At 45.7% G+C, this 21,873-nt stretch overlaps 1 long non-coding RNA gene across 3 annotated transcripts in view; it reads left to right on the forward strand.

The window, feature by feature from the left end:
• LOC128122105 (uncharacterized) overlaps positions 1 to 20,914 on the forward strand; it is a 39,913-nt gene extending 18,999 nt beyond the window's left edge. For 2 of the 3 annotated variants that reach the window (XR_008222335.1, XR_008222338.1), the window contains exons 3-5: positions 7,702 to 7,815; positions 20,036 to 20,172; positions 20,737 to 20,914. This is a non-coding gene — a long non-coding RNA (uncharacterized LOC128122105). The remainder of the gene's footprint in view (positions 1 to 7,701; positions 7,816 to 20,035; positions 20,173 to 20,736) is intronic. The other variant, XR_008222337.1, reaches the window with a different exon arrangement.
• The last annotated feature ends 959 nt before the right edge of the window (positions 20,915 to 21,873 follow it).

Genomic DNA, 21,873 nt, shown 5'->3' on the forward strand with positions numbered 1-21,873 from the left:
AACTAACTGGGAATGGTGTGGGCTTTGGAAACCTGAAAGCTGTCCGAGGGACACCCCTCTTCCAACAAGATCACACCTCCTAATTCTTCCCAAGCAGTTCCAACTGGAGACCAAGTATTTAGATATATTAACCCATGGGAGGGCATTCTTCTTCAAACCACTAGAATGGTTCAGGCTTGGACATGAGACCCGTGTCACCCCACCAATCTATGGTTTATTTGTTTGCTTGTTTTCATTGAAATGAAACAAATCGAAGGCCAAAGGAAGTGAAATGATTTGTAAAGACAGCCTGCTTGGCAGATAATAACTAGAATGCAATCCCAGAATTCTTCCTGTTGGCATCACGATTTGTTGGAGCTCTGGGCCACAGCTTGCACAAACTATGAGTCTGGCAAATGGACCTTTTCAATTGAACTCAGAACGGAACAACAGTTGATGATAACTAACAGCCCATCCATAGCGTTGCAGTGGCTGAAAACAGAGTTTTTATTTTGGGGGGGTGGGTGAAATTTAGAAATCACCTGGTTCAGTAACAGGCAAAGTGTTCATCGCTCCAAAAAAGCTGGTTGTTGGGCACCTCCATGTCCATCATACCTGCAGCTGTCCTAATGATTCCTGTGGACTCAGCCCTGCTCATTCCTGCAGTCAAGGGCATTTAGTCTGTCTGTATCCCAGCAGATTCCTCCCTTCACCCACACCCAAGTGCCTAAACATGAACATGAATTGAAATAGTAAGATCAGCTATTCCCTTCCTGTGGCCCAGTCTCTCCCTTTCATTGCCTAGTGAGGCATAAACCCAAGCTCAGAACAACCACTATAGTCTGACTTCTCGTAAGCCCTTGACTCACTCTTCCCAAACCCCTTCCTGACTTTGAACCATCCAAGGGAACTCCTAGGATTCTAAAGCTAGAATTCTCACCTGGCAAAAAAGCCACAGTCCAGGTTCTTTGGAGATACATTGATTGACCCATCAGGTGTATAGATGAGCTCATCATGCACGATGCATTAATTTTGCCTCATTCTTCTTTGATTGTGACATCGGGCCTAGACAGTCAGCCACCGCTTGAAGGTACTGTTCTCTCTCTACCGCGTTTCTCAGTTTCCAGACATCCAGCAAGTGTTGGGTCCTTGCTAAACACTGACCACTATCCCAGAACGCTATCAATGCTCTTATCAAGTCCAGATTTATGTGGTTTAACTCTCTTTCTAATTTCCTAATCTCTGTCACTCAAGTGTTGTTATTAAGACAACATTCATAAATGTATCCATTGCTCCTAGTGAGCCAAGGCTTGCTCCCAATACCACAGACCTCTCTTCAGATTGATTGAGAATTGTGTATTTAACAATCTGTTTCCAAATGTCCTGAGTGGGCCCCTTAACATGGGTTGATGATTATGTTGCCAACACAAGGACCTGTGGAGGACACATTCGAACTATAGCATCTCCCAGTCCATGGCTCTCCCTCCCAAGCATTGGAGTAACAATTAAACACTCCTGTTGAAAAGCAAAAGCTTATTTTAAAATCCAATAAAGACAGAGATCCAGGGGAGGTCGTGGTAACTGTCAATAGGTTGCTTCCCACAGCACTTAGGCACTTTTCAACATGTCCATCTTCCTTTTTCAAAAGCATCTGAAAGATGGTGTCAGCAGTACAGCTTAGGAGACCCAAATGCACCCTGTAGAGCTAGTTTGCTTGTCTAGGGGTGTGTTGTTATTTTATTACTTAGTATGTATCTATTGTCTACAGACATTTTCACTCACGTGTATCACAGACTTGGATCACATTCATCCCCATACCTGTCCCCACTCTTCTACCAAAAGTTCCCTTCCTTTCCCTAAATAGTCCCCACTTCACTTTCATGGTGTGTGTGTGTGTGTGTGTGTGTGTGTGTGTGTGTGTGTGTGTGTTCTAGGATACACATATGAGAGAAAACATGATTTTTGTCTTTCTTAATCTGGCTTGCTTAACTCAATATAATGATTTCCAATTCTATCTATTTTCCTAAAAACAAGATAATACTTGTTCTTCTTTATGGCTGAATAAAATGCCACTGCGTATGTGTACTACACCTCCTTTATATATTCATCGAGTGGCAGACACCAAGTCTGATTCCACAGCCTAACTGTCATGAATGCTATCATAATAAACATGTGGTGTGCTGGTTATCTCTGCATTATGTAGACTTAGACTCTTATGGCCATACGTATTCCCAGCAATGTGTTTGTTTCTTGAGACAGGGTATCCTGTAGAGCCCAAGTTGGCCTTGAACATGAGATCCATCTGCCTCAGCTTCTTCATTGTTGGTATTACTGGTACATGCCACCATGCCTGATAAATCACAGAACCATTTTGTATAGAAATTACAACACCCTTCTCCTGAACTCCCACCTAAACAAATACTTAATTGGCACAACATTACCAGCATTGCCCCCTGACAAGACATTCCATGTGGTTAAATATGGCCTCATCTATGAGAAAACCTGTAATAGGATCCAACCAACAGTTTAGAAGATCAGAACAAATAACACCACCAGTATGTGGTCACCATAAACAGGAAAGGCCAGCAGATTGAGCTGGCCACCTAGCTTGAAGACCTGAGTTCAATCCCTGGATCTCATTGTAGATCGAGCTGGTTCCTGCAAGTTATCCCCTGACCTCCATTTACACACACACACACACACACACACACACACACACACACACACACACTCAAAAATAAACAAATACATATAATAGAAAATTTTAAATTTCTCTTTGCGTGGGGCTTGGCTGTAGAAGCAGATCACTACTGGCTGGCCTTTGAACATTATACCTACCTTTGGTTCCAGACTGGTGTGTGTGTGTGTGTGTGTGTGTGTGTGTGTGTGTGTGTGTTTCTTCCTGATTCACACCATGTGGACAGCATTGCATTTTTCTACTGCCACAGAACAAGCAAGTCCCTACCACGATGGACTACACCCTCTGGAACTTCAAGTCTTTAAGTCGCACTTTGTCATAGCAACAATGTAAGTGGCTGATACACTTTGTAAAGTTCATATTTATGCAGCAAGGTTACAAACTGCACATATCACACAAATGGGAAGCATTAGCAACCCCTGCTTCCTAGGCAGCAGGCTGTTTCCCTTGCCACAGAAGATAGGCAAGACACTCAGAGCTGGCCATGTGGTCAGCTATGAAGAAGACGTGTTCTTAGTCTTGCTCTTTCTCTTACGGTCAGAACCCTTCTGTGTGTCTCCCATCTTACAAGCCTTCTGTTTTACTCCCTGCTGCTTCTTCAAGCCCCTGACTCCCACATGCATTTCTGGTCTATAGCTTGAGTCCCCTGACCCTGTAACTGACATCGTTTGTGGACTCCAGCACGGCCACATTTGCACGATGAGCATGACAGGCGTTGCGGCTTCTCAGGACACATCCCAAATGACAAGAGGAGGAGACTGCACACCCCAGGTACAGACTGGAGAGTAAGGAGCTCTCCTGTAGCACGAATCTTAAAGAGTCTTACTGATAAAATCAAACCTGAGGCCAGTTATTGGGGTAAATGCTGGAAGATCAGAGAAGCAGAACAAGGCTCAGCTACCTCACCTCACCAGTTCCTCAGCTGATCCTGTTTCTTCAGACTGGAAGCCTCTGAGTCCTCGTCCAAGTGGATCTCAGCTGAACTGTTGCTCAAAAGCCTGAAAGCTTACCAGCCAAATGATTCTAATTTCTGGTCCTCACACCTTATATATCTTTCTGCTTTCTGCCATCACTCCCTGGGATTTCTGCCTCTGGAATGCTAGGATTAAAGGTGTGTGCTACCACTGCCTATCCTCTATGTTTAATATTGTGGCTGTTCTCTTCTCTGACCCCAGATAAGTTTATTAGTGTGCACAATATTTTGGGGAACACAATACCCCCACACTCTCCCAGTGACAATAGGAGTCCAAAGCAAAGGCTGAGAGCGTCACACTGAGAAGCATTATTTGTGTTATGCTATCTTTTAGAGTAATGATGAGGGGATTCCCGAGAGGGACAATCATGTTTTCAAAAGGACCCTGGTTTTCTCTAGTGAACATGTAAATGCAATTTAGGGATGCTTGACTATCCATTGTGACAGGGCTACCTTTAGCTCTGTCAAATGCTCTCTTGCAAACTGCTTTGGCCTTAATGCATTTTAATCTTTTCCTGCTGGAGTTCCTAAGTGGCAACTGCTAGGTTGTGAGAGAATCTACTCTCCGAATCAAAGGGAGTTAAGGGGATGTGTGTATATGTGTGTGTGGGTGGGGGGAGTCAGTGTGTCTGTGTGAATGTCTGCTGTGTATCTGTCTCTTTCTGTGTGCGTATCTGTATGTGTGTGTGTGTGTGTGTGTGTGTATCTGTGTGAGTGTCTGTGTGTCTGTGTCTGTGTGTGACTTATAAAAAGGGGTTAGTTATCCCGTTCTGATCCTTAAGTGTTCTGGTGCCTCTCGGTTGAGTTCCATCCAGTGTCTGAGAAGAAGGAAGCCCTGGCCAAGCAAGCATAGGAGCCGAGTCTCTGTGCTGACACATCTCCTCACAGACAGCCTTGGGGCCAGCAAACTGAAGTTCACTTCTCCCAAGATCCTGTTTCAGTACCAGCCCCCCAGCTGTCTGCAGCTGTGTGCCTTCCAGCTCCTCACAGCTGGCTTTTCAAATAGAAATGGCCTCTCTCTAAGACACTTTACCAGAAGGGATTGTCTCAGTGTGTTGAAACACTATTCTAAAAGCAGGGATTAAACTAAACGAATTGTAAGATTAAATATAAAAGGGTTCCTGGCCCACTCCGTTCCACATGGTTGGTGCTCACCCCATGACTGGGAGATTTTCTCCTACCTTCCTTCCCCCCTTCCATCTTCATGTAGTACTGTTGGGCAAGTTAGAATACTGTAAAGGCATTTTCCCTGGGGAGTTCCAGTCATTTTCATCTGGTACACTCATTGATGTTTGCATGGTGTGACCATCTGCGGGTTCAGAAATTTACAGAGAAAATTACCCAGGGGTACACATGCACCTGTAGTCATATACATGCATATATAAGGCATGCCTCAGGGTATTTCCCAGTAGCAGTCACGTGTGTCCTAAGTGCATAGTTCTAGACCATGTAAGAGAAGAAAGGAATTTAAAGGGCTTTTCCTCGTGGAAACAGCTTGGAAGATGACTTTCAGGTTTTTATTAGGTAAACTGATAGAGTTCAAGATACTAATCAAGTTAGAAGTCATGCAAGCCACCGAGTGGAGCTCCACTCCACGCTGGAGCTTTCCCTTTAAGGCAGAGGCTCTCATCAACATGTACCTATGCCCCACTCTTCTTTCTGCCTTTCTGTTTCTCCTTTCCTCTTTTTGCTATTCCCCTTCTGAACCCCACTCTTACTTCCTAGTCTCCCTTGTTTTGTTTTGTTGAGACAGGGTTTCATGTAAAATAGGCTAGTCATGAACTTACTATGTGTATGATCCAGGAGGACACTGAGCTCCCTAACTTTCAACCTTCCAGCTTCCACCAGGACTGCTAGGACTACAGGGTTAGGGCAACACTCTTGTTTCTTATTTCTTGTTCTCTCTCTCTCTCTCTCTCTCTCTCTCTCTCTCTCTCTCTCTCCCCCCCCCCACCCCGCACGCGCACATGCACTCGCGCGCGCTTGCGCACACACACACGTGTACGTCTACTCGTGCACTCATGTGCATGTATATGAAGTGCACATGCCATTGTTGGTGTGTGCATCCCTTTTTGGAGGGAGAGTCTCTCAGTGAACCTGGTAGACGCTGATTTGGCTAGGCTGGGAGGCCAGAGAGCCCCATGGATCTTCTTGTCTCTACCTCCTCAGTGCTAGGATTACAGACATGCACCAATGCACCTGGCTTTTCCACACGGGTGTGGAGGATCTGAACTCAGGTCCTCATGCTTAACTGGCAGTTACTTTATTAGTTAAACAATCTTTCCAGTCATGACTGACTAGAATCTCATGATACAACCCTCCTGTCGATAGATGCTGTAAGGATCAGGCCACTTCTTTAATTCTTTATAGAAACAAAATCTTTGGAACTGTTTCCCCTCAGATTTACTTCTTCAAAAGGGAGACCCAGGTGCAAGGGAAGAGAAAGATAAAGAGCCTTTTCTGGCAAAGTCATGGGGCCCTCCACGATGAATCTCACCAAAGCCCTTTTAGAATCTGGAATCATTCCAAAATAATTCCAGCCAACTGAGGTCAAGTCCTGGGTTATTCCTCGGGACTCAGGCTGTTCTTCCCCACTTCACACTCTACCCCACCTGTAGAGACACAGAGAGTATGTCAAATTAAAAGGCGGAAGTGTATGTGTAGGAAAGGAGAGGAACTCCAAGGGAGCACAATAAAACCATCTGAGTTGGCGGCCAGGTCCAGATCCCAGAACTGTGGTGGTCATGTTTCCTTGCTTTGCTATCCTGTGTCTCCCTAAGCTTCTTCCCAGCCCTTCCCTGCACAGCTCTGTGTTCTGTTTCCCCTGGAAGGGCCCCAGCCTTAGCAGATTCCACCGACATTCCTTCCCTGCCCTGCTTGGAGAAGGGTCAGGTGGGACCCAGGGGATGGGAGGGAGGACTGTCTGACACACTGATCTGCACCACAGCTAGTTTGCAAATGATTTATTTGCGTTCACCTGGAGCTGCAGATTGAAATGCCTGAACTCAATCCTGCTTCCCCCAGCAGACCCCTAGCCAGCTGTCCTTGGCTTCTCTGTCCTTCTAACCTCTTGGCAATACTCTTTTTCATTCTCTTCTTAGACTGTGAACCTTCAACTTCCCTTTCTCTGGTTTGTGTTCCATGTCACTCAAATACCTTGTTGCCTGGCTTCCGTTCCTTTCCTCCCTGCTTCTCTTCCTCCCTCCCACCCCAATCATCTCTGCTTGTTTGCCGGCCTGCCTGCCTTCCTGTCTTCTTTCTTCCTGTCTTTTCTTTCAGTGTTGGGTATTGAACCCGGGGCCTCACACATGCTAGGCAAGTGTGACAGGCTGACCCCACACCCTCCTCCCAATAACCCCACAAAGGGAGTGCTGCCCGCGTTAACAGTTTACAGGAGAGTGTCTGTGTTTGCTAGGACCTTGGAAGAATAAAGAACATTGTCTTCCCTACCCTTCTGTCTACCACACAGCATATATTCCCAGCACTGCACAGTGGACACTTGATTAACACTGGGGAATGTCCCTTCGAATTCAGAGAATCACAAAGCATCCCCAGCTTAGACAGTGATGATGGTTACATAAGAAGCCAACGGTGAAGGAAGTCTACAGTGTTCCACCTCAGATCTCAGTACCATAGCTGGACCAACAGCTATTATTATGAAAGAGAGACACAAATATTCCCATCCTCTATCTGGGGACCAAATAATGTACCTGAGTATGAGAAAGGAGGTGTGTGAGGGGTACGGTACCTGTGCAGAAGCCACCGAGATGAGCAAATGCTGGGTGTCCTGTTTTTCTAGGCCACAGCCCATTGGTTCTATGTTAGCAGTTGGCCTAATTCAAATCAGTCTGCTTTCTATTGCTGTGATAAAACCCTCACCAAAAGCAACTTAGAGAAGAGAGGGTTTGTTTCATCTCACACTGCCCAGGCCACAATCCATCTCTAAGGGAACTTAGGGGGAAAGCCAGAAATGAAGCAGAGACCATGGAGGAATGCTGCTGACTGATTTGTTCACCAAGTCTTCCTCATCTTGATTTCTTACACAACCCAGGACCACCTGTTCCAGGGTAGCACCACCCACACAATGATCTGGACTCTTCCACATCAACCATGAATCAAGAAAATGGGCCACAGATAGACACGCCCACACGGCAATCTGATGGAGGTAATTCCTCAGCTGGGGCTCCCTCTTCCCAGGTGATTCTAGCCATGTCAAGCTGGTGAAAACTAGCCAGCACCATAACCAGAGAAAACCTAGCCAGATACCCTTAAGTTGAGTAGTGATACTGCTGTTGTGGACTCCATGTGGTACGAATTTGCTGATAGCTGCTGGGATATTGCTGAAGGGCAGCTCAGATTTCTGTGTGTCTCTAACTGTACCTCAGAAGCAGCTCTACACCTAACTCTGTAAATAGATGAGGGCTCCTCTTGCAAAATCCACTATGGTTAACTGCTTTGGTCTTACCCTTAATACAGAGTGTTATAGTCCTAAGCTGATTAAGTCTGCTTCCATCCACTGTCAGACTACTGACTGCAAGATCTGAATGCTGAGACCAGAGGACCAGTGATCAAATGAAGGGTACCGCTGGGAACACCAAGTTATACTAAGGAAGGCTCCTCTGAGGAAACAGTTTGTGTGCCTAGTGCTGGTTACTATGCTTTATAGCATCTCCCTTGTTTTTCTCTTTGTGTGACAATATACCCAAGAAAAAGGAACTTAATGGCAAACGGGTTACGTCTGAAGGCATGTAGTCTACCCTACCAGGGTAGACAGTGGGTGCACTACAACACCCACAGTCAGGAAGCAAAGAGAGATGAATGTGGGTCACTGTTTCCTTTTTTTCTTTTTGTGCCATTCAGGAACCCAGCTCATGAGATGATGCTGTCCACTAGGGTGGGTCTTCCGCTTTTGTTACTATGTTCTGGTAATACCCTCAAAAACAAACCCAGAGTTGTGTTTTCCTGGCATTTCTAAATCCTGTCAGGTTGACGAGGAAGATAAAAATGTACTGGTTGCAAGAGCCAGAAGAGGCAGGGCATAGGAGACAAGTCCTAACGGGTTGGAAACTCTAAAACAAAGAGGTGGGAGCCAGCAGAGAGATGTGATGCAGCACCAAGACAAAGCAAACCTGATTTTAAACAAGTAAATTGCAAACTCACAGTGTGAGTTGTCTCTACTTTATCAACCTAAGATGCAAGCAGACTATGAGCTGACACAGAGAGCCAGAGGTGTTGAATGGACACAAGAGCTGACTTCATCCCTTTGGCAGGACTTCTGGGAACTTTTCTGGATAAAGAAGCCGTGTTAATTCTCAAGAAAATAAGATATTGTCCGCAAAGACCTAAGAGGATCACTTCAGTGTTCTCCCTCAAGCACTCTGGTAATAAGGTCGTCATGTTAAAATGTTGCATGTGCTGGCTTCACTGACCTGTCCTCTAGAGCCTTTTTCTACACATCCCCATGAACTCTCTTTGTCATGCTTCTTTTGAGCTGTTTTTCTCTCTGGGCCTCTGGGATTCGAAGTGATATAAACCTACCTGATGGCTTAGTTCCCTTTTATTCCCAATTAGAAACCCCGGGCCTGCACCCAGCCCTTTCACTGCTCAGCTTCCTGTTTTCCCAATCAATGGGCAGAGGACAACGACCAAAGTAGTTCTCAAAATGGAATCTGGAGGAAAAGATGCAATGGCTTTGAAGAGGAGCCCATGTGACTAGGGAATGAAACTGAACCAGGAACTCTAATGCAAACCTAACAGACTAAAAGATGGGGCTGGAAGGCTGGTCACAGAGAAGCTGAGTGCACCAAGATGGAGGAAGAGGACAGAGTAAAAGTTCCTACATCAACAACTGTGATTGATTTCGCTTCACTAAAGTGCAAAGAATGCTTACTTGTGTGTTTATGTTTTTAGATTTTTTTTGTTTTTATTTATATGTCTGTGTGTTTATCTGTATGTGTATGCACACACATGTGCAGGTGCCATCAGACACCAGAAGAGGGCATCAGAGTCCCTGGAGCTAGAGTTACATACAGGTGCTAATGAGCCACTCAGCGTGGATGCTGGGAGCCAAATTCCAATCCTCTGAAAGAGAAGCAAGTGTTCTTTAACTGCTGAGCCCCCTCTCTAGCCCCAAACAAGGCTTTTAAGAAGATGAGGATTGGAACTTGAAAATTGTGATTAGGAGGAAGAACTGATGTGGATGCCCAGTTCTACTTCTCACTAACATGATGACCCCAAGCTCATTGCTATGCTGTGAGTCCCCGTCTGTGAAGTCATAATAACCACAGTCCAGCACAGAGTATGCCAATGTTTCCGTGGGCATTAATACTGCTCCTACTATGTGCTAGATATTGGTAATTAATTATTGTTTTCAAGGTCACACAGTTAGACATGACAAAGTGCTGATCAAAATCCGTTATGTCTTGGCCCCACTCTGGGCTCTTAGTATGCCCATGTCAATGTCAAGACCATAGACAACTCAGTCCACATCTGACAAATGACCACAGATAGTAATGTAAAGCTCAACAATCTTTTGTTTTGTTTTATTTTACCTTTTTTATGACACAGAGTTGAAAAGAAAAAAATTTTAACATTTAGTATTAGGAGGGACAGAGGAGGACTTTGAATATAATATCTAGAGTTCTGGAAACCAGAAAATGACAATCTTTTCTCTGGGGCTGTGCATGCCTGTCACAAACTTTCTTGGCTTGGCCCATCACGCGTCACTGTCATCTTCTTTGTTCTCCAAGACTGGCCAGAACTCTACTCTAAATTTCAATGTCTACTCATAGCGTACCCTCAGCCTTCTCACAGTATAAACAAGTCCATTGAAGACCCGGGTTATAGTACTTTCTCACAGAAGCTTTGTGAATTAATAACAAGTATGACACATGAAATAAAGTCTCTTGGTATCCAGATAATGCGCTGTCTTCTAAACCTACAACAAACCCACTGGATTCTCTCCTTGTCAAGATGTTCCCTCTACTGTCTGTCTAAGTGCAGCCCTACTGGCCAAACAAGTGATTTATTTATTGATTTGGAAAATATGGTTAGCAAGATGATTCATCACATGGATGACAGCTACTGGCCTCTCTCTGTGTGCTTCTAATGGTCTTAGGGTGGGGGGGAGAGCTTAAATCAAAACCTTCCTAATTACCTACCACAATCCTCTTGGTTTGTAGCGTTTCCGAGGTTTGAGGACCTGTTTGCTAATGCTATGATCCCAAAGCTCACACTGAACTTGGGTTGTTAAAATGCTCCAGAGGGGATCTGAACCGTGGCAATCGGGGACCTCCCTCCACTCGCGCCAAAATATCCTTCGCCTTTAAGGGCTCTTTTTAAAGCCAGAGAGCTCTCTCTGATCCTCCTTAATAAAGTGCCCTGGCAGCGGTAGCAACACTGCTCCCCTTCTTTATTTGAGATCTGTGCAGTCTCATTAAATTTGATGTGTCACAGAGGGCTTGGGTATGTGAAAGGCAGGCTGTGGGAGCTGGACTGGAGGTTGCCAGCTTTACTAAGGAAACGTAATTCATTACGCCTTTTCAAAATGGACGCCCCTCTGGCTTCCTGCTCCATTGATCTGCCCCCCCTCCCTGCAAGTAACAAGTGAAGAGCCAGCTCAGCCTGCAGATTTAACCCTTATTAACAGCTGTTTAAATTAGAGATGCAGTTTGATGGAGAGACGGGAGCCTTCTTACATGCCCCCTCAAAGGAAACCTTAAAGATTAAAGCATGCATAAGTCTGGAGCTGGGCTGGTGAGGCAACATCTCCCCCATCTAGGGAAGGGCTAGTGTTGCTATTAAGTAGTTTATCTAAATAATATGCTCCTGCTTTGCCATGATTAAATATTCATGACCCACTCTTCCACCCCCACCCCTTTGCAACAGTCACGGAACAAGAATGTGCTGGACTATGCACAGCAAAGACTCCTAGAACAATAACCGACCAGTTTGCATGCTTCCTCCTCCTCAGAACCGATCTGAAACTAATCCACTACCTAGACCACCAGAAGCACCTGTGAGATCTGGGAGTGAACTAGTGGGTACTCTTGAACTGAAGCCCAGAACCAGGCCACCTGTTCAGGGAGCAGAGTCTACAGACAGAAGACAAGGTTCACCCTTCAAGTGACACTATGACCTCTGTGGGATCATCTCATTCACCAAGCCTACAAACTTACCTGGAAGAAAAAGGGGCAAAAGCAGGGGCAAGACCACGGTCAAGGAACATCCACACATTGGACAGGCATGTCAAAGTCAGAGCCCGATATCCTCATACCTTCCAGGGGAGTTATGAATGCTACCCAACAGAAATGAATACACTGAGAAATTTCTAAAATATATTTTAGCAATATTTATTTATTTATTTATTTATTTATTTATTTATTTATTTATTAACTCAATTGCACAGGTCTCCACTGTGATCCTTGTGCATGGTAATGTTGTGGCATTGGCAATTTCAAAAGTCAGCAAGCCATGCACCCCAATTGCCATTCTTGTAACAGTTACTATTCTCATTGCAGAAAAAAAAACCAACAACAACCAAAAAACACCTGGCCAAAGCAAATTAAGGAAGGGAGGGTTTATCTGGGCTCATTCTGTGAGTCTACAGTCAATCGTGGCTGAGAAGGAACATGAAGCAGCTGCTCACATATACAGCTTCGTTCTAGAAGCTCAGAGCCACTGGTGCTCAGCTCACTGTATTCAGGCAAGCAGTTACTCTTCCCTGTCGCGTCCGCCTCGACCAGCAAGGAAGCCGCAACACCAGGCTCTTCTCCAAGCAGTTTATTCAGGAACCTTGAACAATCTTCTGACCCCGGGGAAAGCCATCTTCTGACTCCGGGGAAAGCCAGCCCACGCCCTTTATAGCCACTGGGCAACCAACCCCGTAGTGCCACGTGGACAATGCCGATAGGGTCAGACATACGCAAGCAAGCCAGATTCCACGCCCAAGCCAAATAAGGAGTTGTTTATCCCAGAGAACACCTGCCATCGGGAAGGCGGAAGCCGGACGCCGACACCGGTGCCATCTTTGAGGCGCGGCTGTGCACGGCTCTCTACAGTTCCCCCTTTATTGTTTTAAGCAGCAGGCAAGAGCAGAGGTCTAATCTCTGCCAAAATACAACTTGGACATTGTACTGGTGTTAGTCTAGGTGTCATCCACCCAGAGAACACTTGACCCGTCCGATACCCTTTTTTGCAGAGGTGGGAATTAGGGTATCAACCCACATGCAATTAGACTTGCTCTTCTTGGGTTTTGCAATACAGCTAGACCCAAGTGCAGTGCACTAGCCTCACATCCTGCGCGATCAAGCTTTTAATGCGGCCAGCCAGGCCTGGGGAGACTGTCCAGCCTCTATGGCTGTAAAGGCTTGGATAATCATGGCTGCATTGCACTGCTGAGAAACCCTTAAATGAACAATGCACCACAGGCACATCAGGGAGACAAGTACCAGTAGGCCTGCCAGGGCACCTAATCCCGCCCACTCCTTTAAAAAGGTGATAGAATTTCGCAGCCAAAACATCATTTCCGCAGTGGAGGCCAGGTGCACACAGGTGGAGTTGACTGCAATGATCTCATTGTGCAGGATCTGGGTCAGGTTATCAAACTCCACCGACCAGGTTCCACTTGTGAGTCGATCCTCAGCTGCTCCCGCTGGCACGCTTGTCAGAATCAGGGCTATCAGGATCAGGCACATCAGCTTCCGGGGTGTCATCACGTCTCTCCGTCTGAGGGGCCCGTCGCACCAATTGTTCAGGTACCCAGATAGGGTCTAGCCGGTCCTGTGGGAAAACACAAACAGAACCTCGTGCCCATGTCAGCACGGGATCGGGGCCATGCCAGCTACCCGTGAGGATATCTTTCCACTTCACCATGCCCTTCATAGGGCTGTGTGGATTACGATGCCTATCTGCTGATGAACTTCCCGAGGCATCCAAATTCAAAAAATTTAAGGTGAATAATGCCAGAGAGAGTCTTTCTCTTGGGGTTCGAACACGGCCTATTCCCCCTTTTTGTTTTTGAAGAATTTCTTTAAGGGACCGATGCGCACGCTCCACAATGCCTTGGCCTTGAGGATTATAAGGGAGACCATGCGTTAACTGCACATCCATGCACTGACAGAAGGAATTAAATTTCTGTCCTGTGTATGCCGGCCCATTATCAGTCTTTAATTGCTGAGGTTTTCCCCATGCTGCCCAGGCTTCCAGACAGTGGGAAATGACATTCAATGCTTTCTCCCCAGTCATAGGTGAGGCATGTATAATCCCTGAACAAGTATCCACAGAGACATGCACATATTTGAAGCGCCCAAAGTCAGGGATATGTGTCTGGACTCTGGACTCTCATAAGGAACGCCTTTTGTAGTCTATCTTCTACCTTCTACAATGCATCCCTAGCCTCTTGAGCTAATACTCTTGGTGAATCGAAGGCTGGATCTCCATTTAAGATATCAAAAAGAGGCTTCAAATCATAGTTGGACATATGCAAACTCCCTCGGACCAATTTATGTCTCCCAGTAACTTTTGGAAATCATTAAGAGTACGAAGATGATCCTTCCTCAGCTCTACCTTTTGTGGGACAACCTGATTAAAGGTTATATTAGAGCCTAAATAATAAGTGATTCCATTCTTTTGAACCTTTTCTGGGGCAATGCAAAGACCTTTCTTTCTTAATGCTTCATCCAAGCAGGAATAAGCTTCCTCTAATATTCCTTCATCTTTTGCGGCAAGGAGGATATCATCCATGTAATGGACACATCTTACTATGGGAAAACGCTGCCGCATGGGCGCCAGAGCTGCAGCCACATAGATCTGACACATGGTGGGGCTGTTATCCATGCCTTGAGGCAAGACCACCCACTCATATCTCTTATCAGGTTCCTCATGATTGATGAAAGGGAGAGTAAAGGCGAATCTGGCACTATCATCTTGAAATAAGGGAATGGAAAAGAAACAATCCTTTATATCCACGACAATAATATGCCAGGAGGCTGGCAGAGCTGATAGAAGCGGTAGCCCTCGATGCACTGGACCCATGACCTGCATCTGATTATTAATAGCCCTAAGGTCATGTAACAATCGCCACTTTCCAGATTTTTTTCTAATGACAAATATAGGTGTATTCCAAGGGGACACAGAGGGTTGTATATGTCCAGCCTCAAGCTGTTCTTTTACTAGCTCTTCTGCCGCTGATAACTTTTCAGAGGAAAGTGGCCACTGAGGTACCCATACCAGGTCCTCTGTTTTCCAGGAAATGGGAATTCCTTCCTCAGTGGCCCCTATGAAAAACCCAAGCCCTGTCTAGGTGGTCTACTCTGCGCGTGAACTGGATCTTTTCTGCCTTGGAGAAACTTCCCCAAACCAAACCTAGGATGACATCCCATCTTCATCATAATTTCCTGAAACTCCTTAGAATATTCGTTACTCAATTTGAATCCCATAGATTGCATAAGATCCCTTCCCCAAAGGGACACTGGAAGCTCGAGGACGTAGGGTTGCATAACACCCGAATGGCCCCCTTCATCCTGCCACTGTAATTGTCCTGCACTAATATCTGGTGAATTGGTATATCCTAGCCCTTGTAGAGTTTGAGAGGAGACTTGCACTGGCCACCTACAGGGCCAGTCTTTACAGCAATGATGCTCTGATCTGCACCAGTGTCCAGGAGTCCCGTTATCTTGGTACCATTAATAGTTAATTGCAAGGTGGGTCTTTGATCTAAATCAAGTGACAGAAAAGTTAAATCTGTCCCCGTGGATCCGAAGCCTTTATTTCCTCTGTTTCAATCAGCAGCTGGATAGGACTCATGTAAACTGGGTAATAAAACTAGTTGTGTAATCCTATCACCTGGTGAAATGGCAGTAATTCCTTTTGGAGACTCAACCATAATTTTCACGATCCCAGTATAATCAGGATCAATCACTCCTGGATGTACTTTAAGACCTTTTAGGGTGGTGGAGGATCTTCCTATCAATAAACCCACCGTGCCCAGCTTCAAAGGGCCTTTAAAATCAGACTCCACTAATTGTACTCCCATCTGCGGAGTCAGTACGAGTCTAGTGGTGGCACAGAGGTCCAACCCTGCTGAGCCTGTAGTGGCTCTCTGCGGTTCCTCGGATGATGGAGGGTTGGCCACTGCTCCAGGTTCCCGCCTTGCTCCTGATTCTCCACTGCCCCATATATTTGCAGGCCCTGAGGTCGAGGGCCCCGCTGTCCGTTTTTTGAAAGATTGCCTGTTGTTATAGGCTGACCATTTATGTCCTTGACTGACCTACACTCATTCGCCCAATGCTTCCCCTTTTTACACCTAGGACAAAGTCCAGGCTGTGTAGCGCATTGGCTCCTCCCTATTCCTTGGTTACCTTCTCCTTGAGGGCAGCTACGTTTGAGATGGCCCATTTTTCCACACCGAAAACATGCCCCGGTGTTCCCTCCTTTCTTGTTACTAAGTTGCATAACTGCAGCCGCAAGGCCTGCGTTAGTTAGAGGTCCCCCTAATTCTCTGCACACTTTCATCCATACTTCTAGACCTTTGTTCTTATAAGGGGTGATTGCAGCCTTGCATTCTTTGGTACATTGTTCATAAACTAGCTGCTTTATAAGTGACATCGTGGCATCTGGGTCCCCAAAGATTCTGCCTGCAGCCTTGACCATGCGGGCCACAAAATCTGAAAAAGGTTCCATAGGTCCCTGAAGGATCTTAGTAAGGCTGCCGCTCACTTCCCCTTTATTAGGTCGGGACTTCCATGCCCTTGTTGCTAGCTGATTTATCTGGTCATAAACCTGCTGTGGATATCCATTTTGTTGATTGGCAAATCGGCCTTGTCCCAGCAGCATGTCTACATCCCAAGCTGCTTGACCTCCACCTGCAGCCCTGTTAATCGCAGCTTGTTCACTGGCAAATTCTATCAAAAATGCCTTCCAGTCTAAATACTGCCCTGTGCTGAGACATGCTCGAGCAAGATTCATCCAATCAGATGGAGTCATGCAAAATCTGTGCAGAGCCTCCACTAGAGCAACAGTAAATGAGGCTGTGATGCCATAAGTCTGGACAGATTCCGCTAGAGACTTGATGACCTTAAAATCCAAAGGTTCATGGTATCTCTGTTGAGTCTGGGCATTGAGAAACACTGGGCAAGCTAGCTGCATTTCAGTTCTAACCTGTCTCCAAACCTCCGGGTTAAAAGAATTCCCCATAGAGACAACTCTAGACATGGAGGCAGATTCCAGATACGGTGGAGGAGCTGAGGGAGCGGCTCCACACTCAGACTCACATCCTTTAATTCTTTCTCTTTCTCCTTTATTTCTACCCCTTTTCTTTCTTATTCTCACTCTCTGCAAGGTTTCACATAATGACTCTACATCATCAGAATCAGGGGAAGAGATAGGGGACTCGGAACGCTCTAGGTCTGAAAGGTCAGGATATAGCCTTGTTTTTTCTTCCCCCTTTTTTGTTTTACTTCTGGTAGATGCTGCTTTGGCAGACATGGCCTTTTCTGATCTTTCCTCCTGCAACATTTCCAAGGCTGCCTGCCCATTCTCTACTGCATCGCTGCAGCGCTGGTCTTCAGGACACCCTCTCACTAATTTCCAAACTGGTCTAACCCCATGTTTAAGCGTCCCTTGTTCTGCAGCGAAGTCTAGATCACAGCCCAACTTTTCCCAGGAAGCTACCGTGAGGCTTCCAGAAACTGCAAACCAGGGTGCCACGACATCACATTCCTCTAGAAATCTTTCTAAAGTACTCTTCTTAATCTCTAATTTCTTTAAAAGGAGCAGCTTGTTAAGAGCCAGAAAAATTGGGTGCGAAGAAGCTGCGCCCATGATACTAGCAGCACTTTTGCCTTCACCTGCTTTCACTTTCTTTAATTTTCCCGTCCGCTTTTGTCGCGGCTCTACTCTTTAATTTTCCTGTCCGCTTTTGTCGCGGCTCTACTTAATTTTCCCGCTTTTGTCGTGGATCCCCACCTTACCTGGGGACTTACCAGTGCACTGCCCTGACTACAAAGAGTTCTGAGCCTTAAAGGGTCCCCGTATGGGCCACCACTTGTCGCATCCGCCTTGACCAGCAAGGAAGACGCAACACCAGGCTCTTCTCCAAGCAGTTTATTCAGGAACCTTGAACAATCTTCTGACCCCGGGGAAAGCCATCTTCTGACTCCGGGGAAAGCCAGCCCAAACTCTTTATAGCCACTGGGCAACCAACCCCGTAGTGCCACGTGGACAATGCCGATAGGGTCAGACATACGCAAGCAAGTCAGATTCCACGCCCAAGCCAAATAAGGAGTTGTTTATCCCAGAGAACACCTGCCATCGGGAAGGCGGAAGCCAGACGCCAGTGCCATCTTTGAGGTGCAGCCATGCACCGCTCTCTACACTTCCCATCTTGTTTATACTAGAAAATCCTTCTTGGACACGCTCAGAGGTTTGTCTCTAAGACAGTTTTAGATCCCACCAACTTGGTATTGGGTGGAAACATTACCCTGTGCAGTTTGGACCTTGCTAACACCTAGTTCCTTAGGTCTCTGGCTTTGTAAGCGATAGGAGTAGAAATGGTAGTTCTCTGAATTCCTCCCTCAAAATAAGAATATGGGGCATTGTGCTGGGTATATCATAGCAGGAAAAAAAAACCTAGCTCTTTGCTGGATAAAAACAGAAAGCTAAAGAGGGTGTGAGTAGCAATGATGAACTTACTTCAAACTGTAAAGTAAGTCTCTGTCTTTGACTCTGTGTAACAGTTCTGGCTGTCCTGGAACTTACTCTGTAGAACAGGCTGGCCTCAAACTCACCAAGGTCCACCTGCCTCTGCCTCCTGAGTACTGGGATTAAAGGCATGTGCCACCACCACCCAGCTAGCTCAGTCAGTAGAGCATGAGACTCTTAATCTCAGAATTGTGGGCTCATGCCCCATATTGGGTGCCAAATAATTTGAGGAATCCATGGATTGGGGGGAAGAAAACTTATTTATTAAGGTATGAAATGGAGATTACACGCTCATTTATACAAAATAAAGCTCCATTGCCTCTTCATTTCCCAGGGAAAGATGGGGGAAGCTCCTTTTACCAGAAAGCCTTCCATGTCTAAGAGAGCTCACGACCTCCCTCCCTCTTCCCTTTTAAGAGGTCACATAGGTGGGCAAGAAGCACTGCCTCTATCAGGCCAGCTAGCCCAAGGTCATGGGTGGAGTGAATACCCACTATATATTGACTCTTCCCACTTCCTCTAATAAGCCCCATCTTCCATCTAAACATACAGTGATCACCAGATTCAAGGTGAGAGCATTTGAAAATTGTCCACTGGAACATGGGTCCAAGGAGGCAATTCTCTCATGCCCATTTACTCTCCTCACTTGCAGTGGCTAACTCAAGGGTCTAAAACAGAAAGGAGATGAGGTGGCCCTGGGTTCTAAGCAAGTCTAAGCAAGCCATATGCTAGCAGCTTCTGCATTTACAGTGTTTGTTCACTGCCTTCTTAGGTTTTTCTTCAACTTAAATGTAGAAGTACCTTTTCTTCTGGAGTCTACAGTTTATTGCAGTCCCCAAACCTTGATACACATTTCACAAGGTTGTGTGGAGACTTTTTTTAGATTTATTTTTAATATTTTAATGATGTGTATTCGTGTGTGTCTGTGTGTAATTTTGTGCATGTGAGTGTAGGTGCCCTCAGAAGCCAGAAAAGATCATCAGAACCCCTGGAGCTGGAGAACATACAACCCATTGTGAGTCACCTCACATGGGTGCTGAGATCCAAACTCAGACCATCTGGAAGAACAGGAAGAACCCTTAACCTCCAAGCCATCTCTACAGCCTTTTCTCAATGAATGTTTGCTCTAGAAAGAATAACCCAACTAACTCTCCTATGGTCCCAAAGCAGGAAATAAAAGCAGAAGGAAACAGGGCTCCATCCCTCCCTACCTCCTCAGTTCATTGTGATAAGCTGCTGAGTTTTTCCAAGAGGCTCACAGCATATGCAGTGTATTCTCTGCTCTCCTCATCTTGTGGTAAAACACCTGACAAAGAAGACTTAAAGAAGGGATGGGTGTTTCAAACCAAGGCTGAGGGGATTCAGTTCATCATGGTGGGCGAGGCAGGGAGGCAGAACCATGAAGCAGCCCATTCCATGGCATCTACAGAAACTAACCCGAGTGAGAAGGGTTCCAGGGCTCAGCTGGCTGTCCTTTCCCACGTTATAGTCAGTTCTGTACCCCAGCCCATGGGGTAGTGTTGTTTGTATTCAGGGTGGGTCTACCTACCTCAATTAAAGCTCTCTGGAGATGCCCTCACAGACATTCCTGGTGGTGTCCTCTGGGTGAGTCTAAGCCAAGTCAAGTTGACGACAAGGTTTAGCTACCATATACAAGGTGTGTGATACATGGGGTTCTCTTCAAGGTTTCGAAGAATTTACAATGTCACAGAGAGCTGCTCCCAGCTTGCCTTCCCCAAGAAGTGACAAAAGTTATAAATCCAGGTCTTCTACTTTCTCACGAAAGGGACTGCCCAAAAATGAGGAACCAGGAAAATAAACAGTAAGTTTTCAGTATACATCCTATCTGGGGGCCCATGAGGAGAGGGGTGTACAGCAAGAGCTTCCAGAACGTTCAGGTTCAGAACAACTGCCCAGGCAGAACCGAGATTCGACAAGAGTTTCATCATTCTCATTTCACACTTCATTAGATAAGAGTATGGAGAAACACAACCTTGGTTTTTCTGAGCAGCCTTCCCTTTCTAGAACACTCAAGCCTTACTTTACAAGGACGTGCAGCATGAAACAGGGCATGAAAAAAGAGCTGGTGATGTTGAGGCAACCTTTCTGCCCAACAAGGAACTCACATCCCCAACACCTGGGAGGTGTGCCCCACAGCAAAATGATTCTGTGACACCCCTCCATCCCAAAAATCTATAGCAGAGTGATACAAATGATAGTAGAGAGTGGGGAGGAGCAAACTCATTATTGAGGCCTCTGTATGGCCTCAGGAAGGTGCTAAGAACTTTGTGTATATTGCTCATCCAATCTCAGGAACAATCCTACAGGGTCAATTATCTTGTTTTCAATCCCTTCTTTCTCTATCTTTTTCTTTTTTCATTTACAGATGAGTTGAAGAAACTCTTCAAGTCCAACTGGACTGAGGGAGACTAAGATTATAATGTATGTATAATTTGGAAGCCGCTTTCTTTCTGCTCTACAATACAGTCTCCAGTTGCACGCTGGATCCTTAGATGCCATAGGGCCACATGCTACCAAAACTGCCAATAAAGTAAAGAAAGGAACGCCTTGACTCTTACTCCTGTCGCCTTTTCATCAGAGGAGAGGGACACATGTGTCCACTTCAAAGAGGTTTCTTTAAAGACTTCTTAAAACAATATATATTTTCTTTCTTTTTTAAAGATTTGTTTTACTTCTGTACATGCATGTGTACACATGCACATATGTGTAGGGGTTCCCACAGAAGCCAAATAGGAAGGCCAGAGTCCCTGAAGCTGGACTTACAGGTGGTTATGAATGCTAGGAACCCAACTCTGGTCCTTGGTGAGAGCAGCAAGTGCTCTTAACCGCTGAGCCAAATCTACAGTTCCCCATAGTGATGTTTTTAATGTCACATTCTCTTTTTATAGCTTTTAATGCAATGCCACGTGTTCAGACACAAGCCATACTATGCAACAATGGTGAAATAAAGGGGATCAGTTGTACAGACCAATCATTTCAACACACATACATATATGTGTATGTACACACACATACACACACACACACACACACACACACACACACACACACACACACACACACTACAATGTCCTCTGACTAAAAAAAAAAATCCCTCTAGACACAATCTTACCCCCTTCTTCTGTCTCCCCTCACAATTTCCCCTGCCTACCTTATATTCAATCCCATTATGATTATAAAAAACTGAGAAGTCATTACCACAGCAAAACCAGACATGGACAGACATCCACACAACGCAACAGATGGGTGGTTCAGATTCCTACAGTGAAAGTAGAAGGTGTAGGTCACAATCTCCTCCCTGATGATGACCTCAGGTCAGCAACCATAGCCCAGCTCGTACATACTCTCCTTCAGTCCTAATACCTACACCCGCAGTGTAGCCATAGGCTTCACCTACCCCAGCTTCTTCCCCCTACATTTCCATTCAGTCAATCCCACTTGGCCTATCTGTCTCTCATATCTTCTACTAACCTCTTTTTCAGTGTGCTGTAGGTTTCTGCTC

The sequence above is a fragment of the Peromyscus californicus genome, unplaced genomic scaffold (genome assembly GCF_007827085.1).
Source record: "Peromyscus californicus insignis strain IS unplaced genomic scaffold, ASM782708v3 Scaffold_11__1_contigs__length_118956290, whole genome shotgun sequence".
NCBI lineage: Eukaryota > Metazoa > Chordata > Mammalia > Rodentia > Cricetidae > Peromyscus > Peromyscus californicus.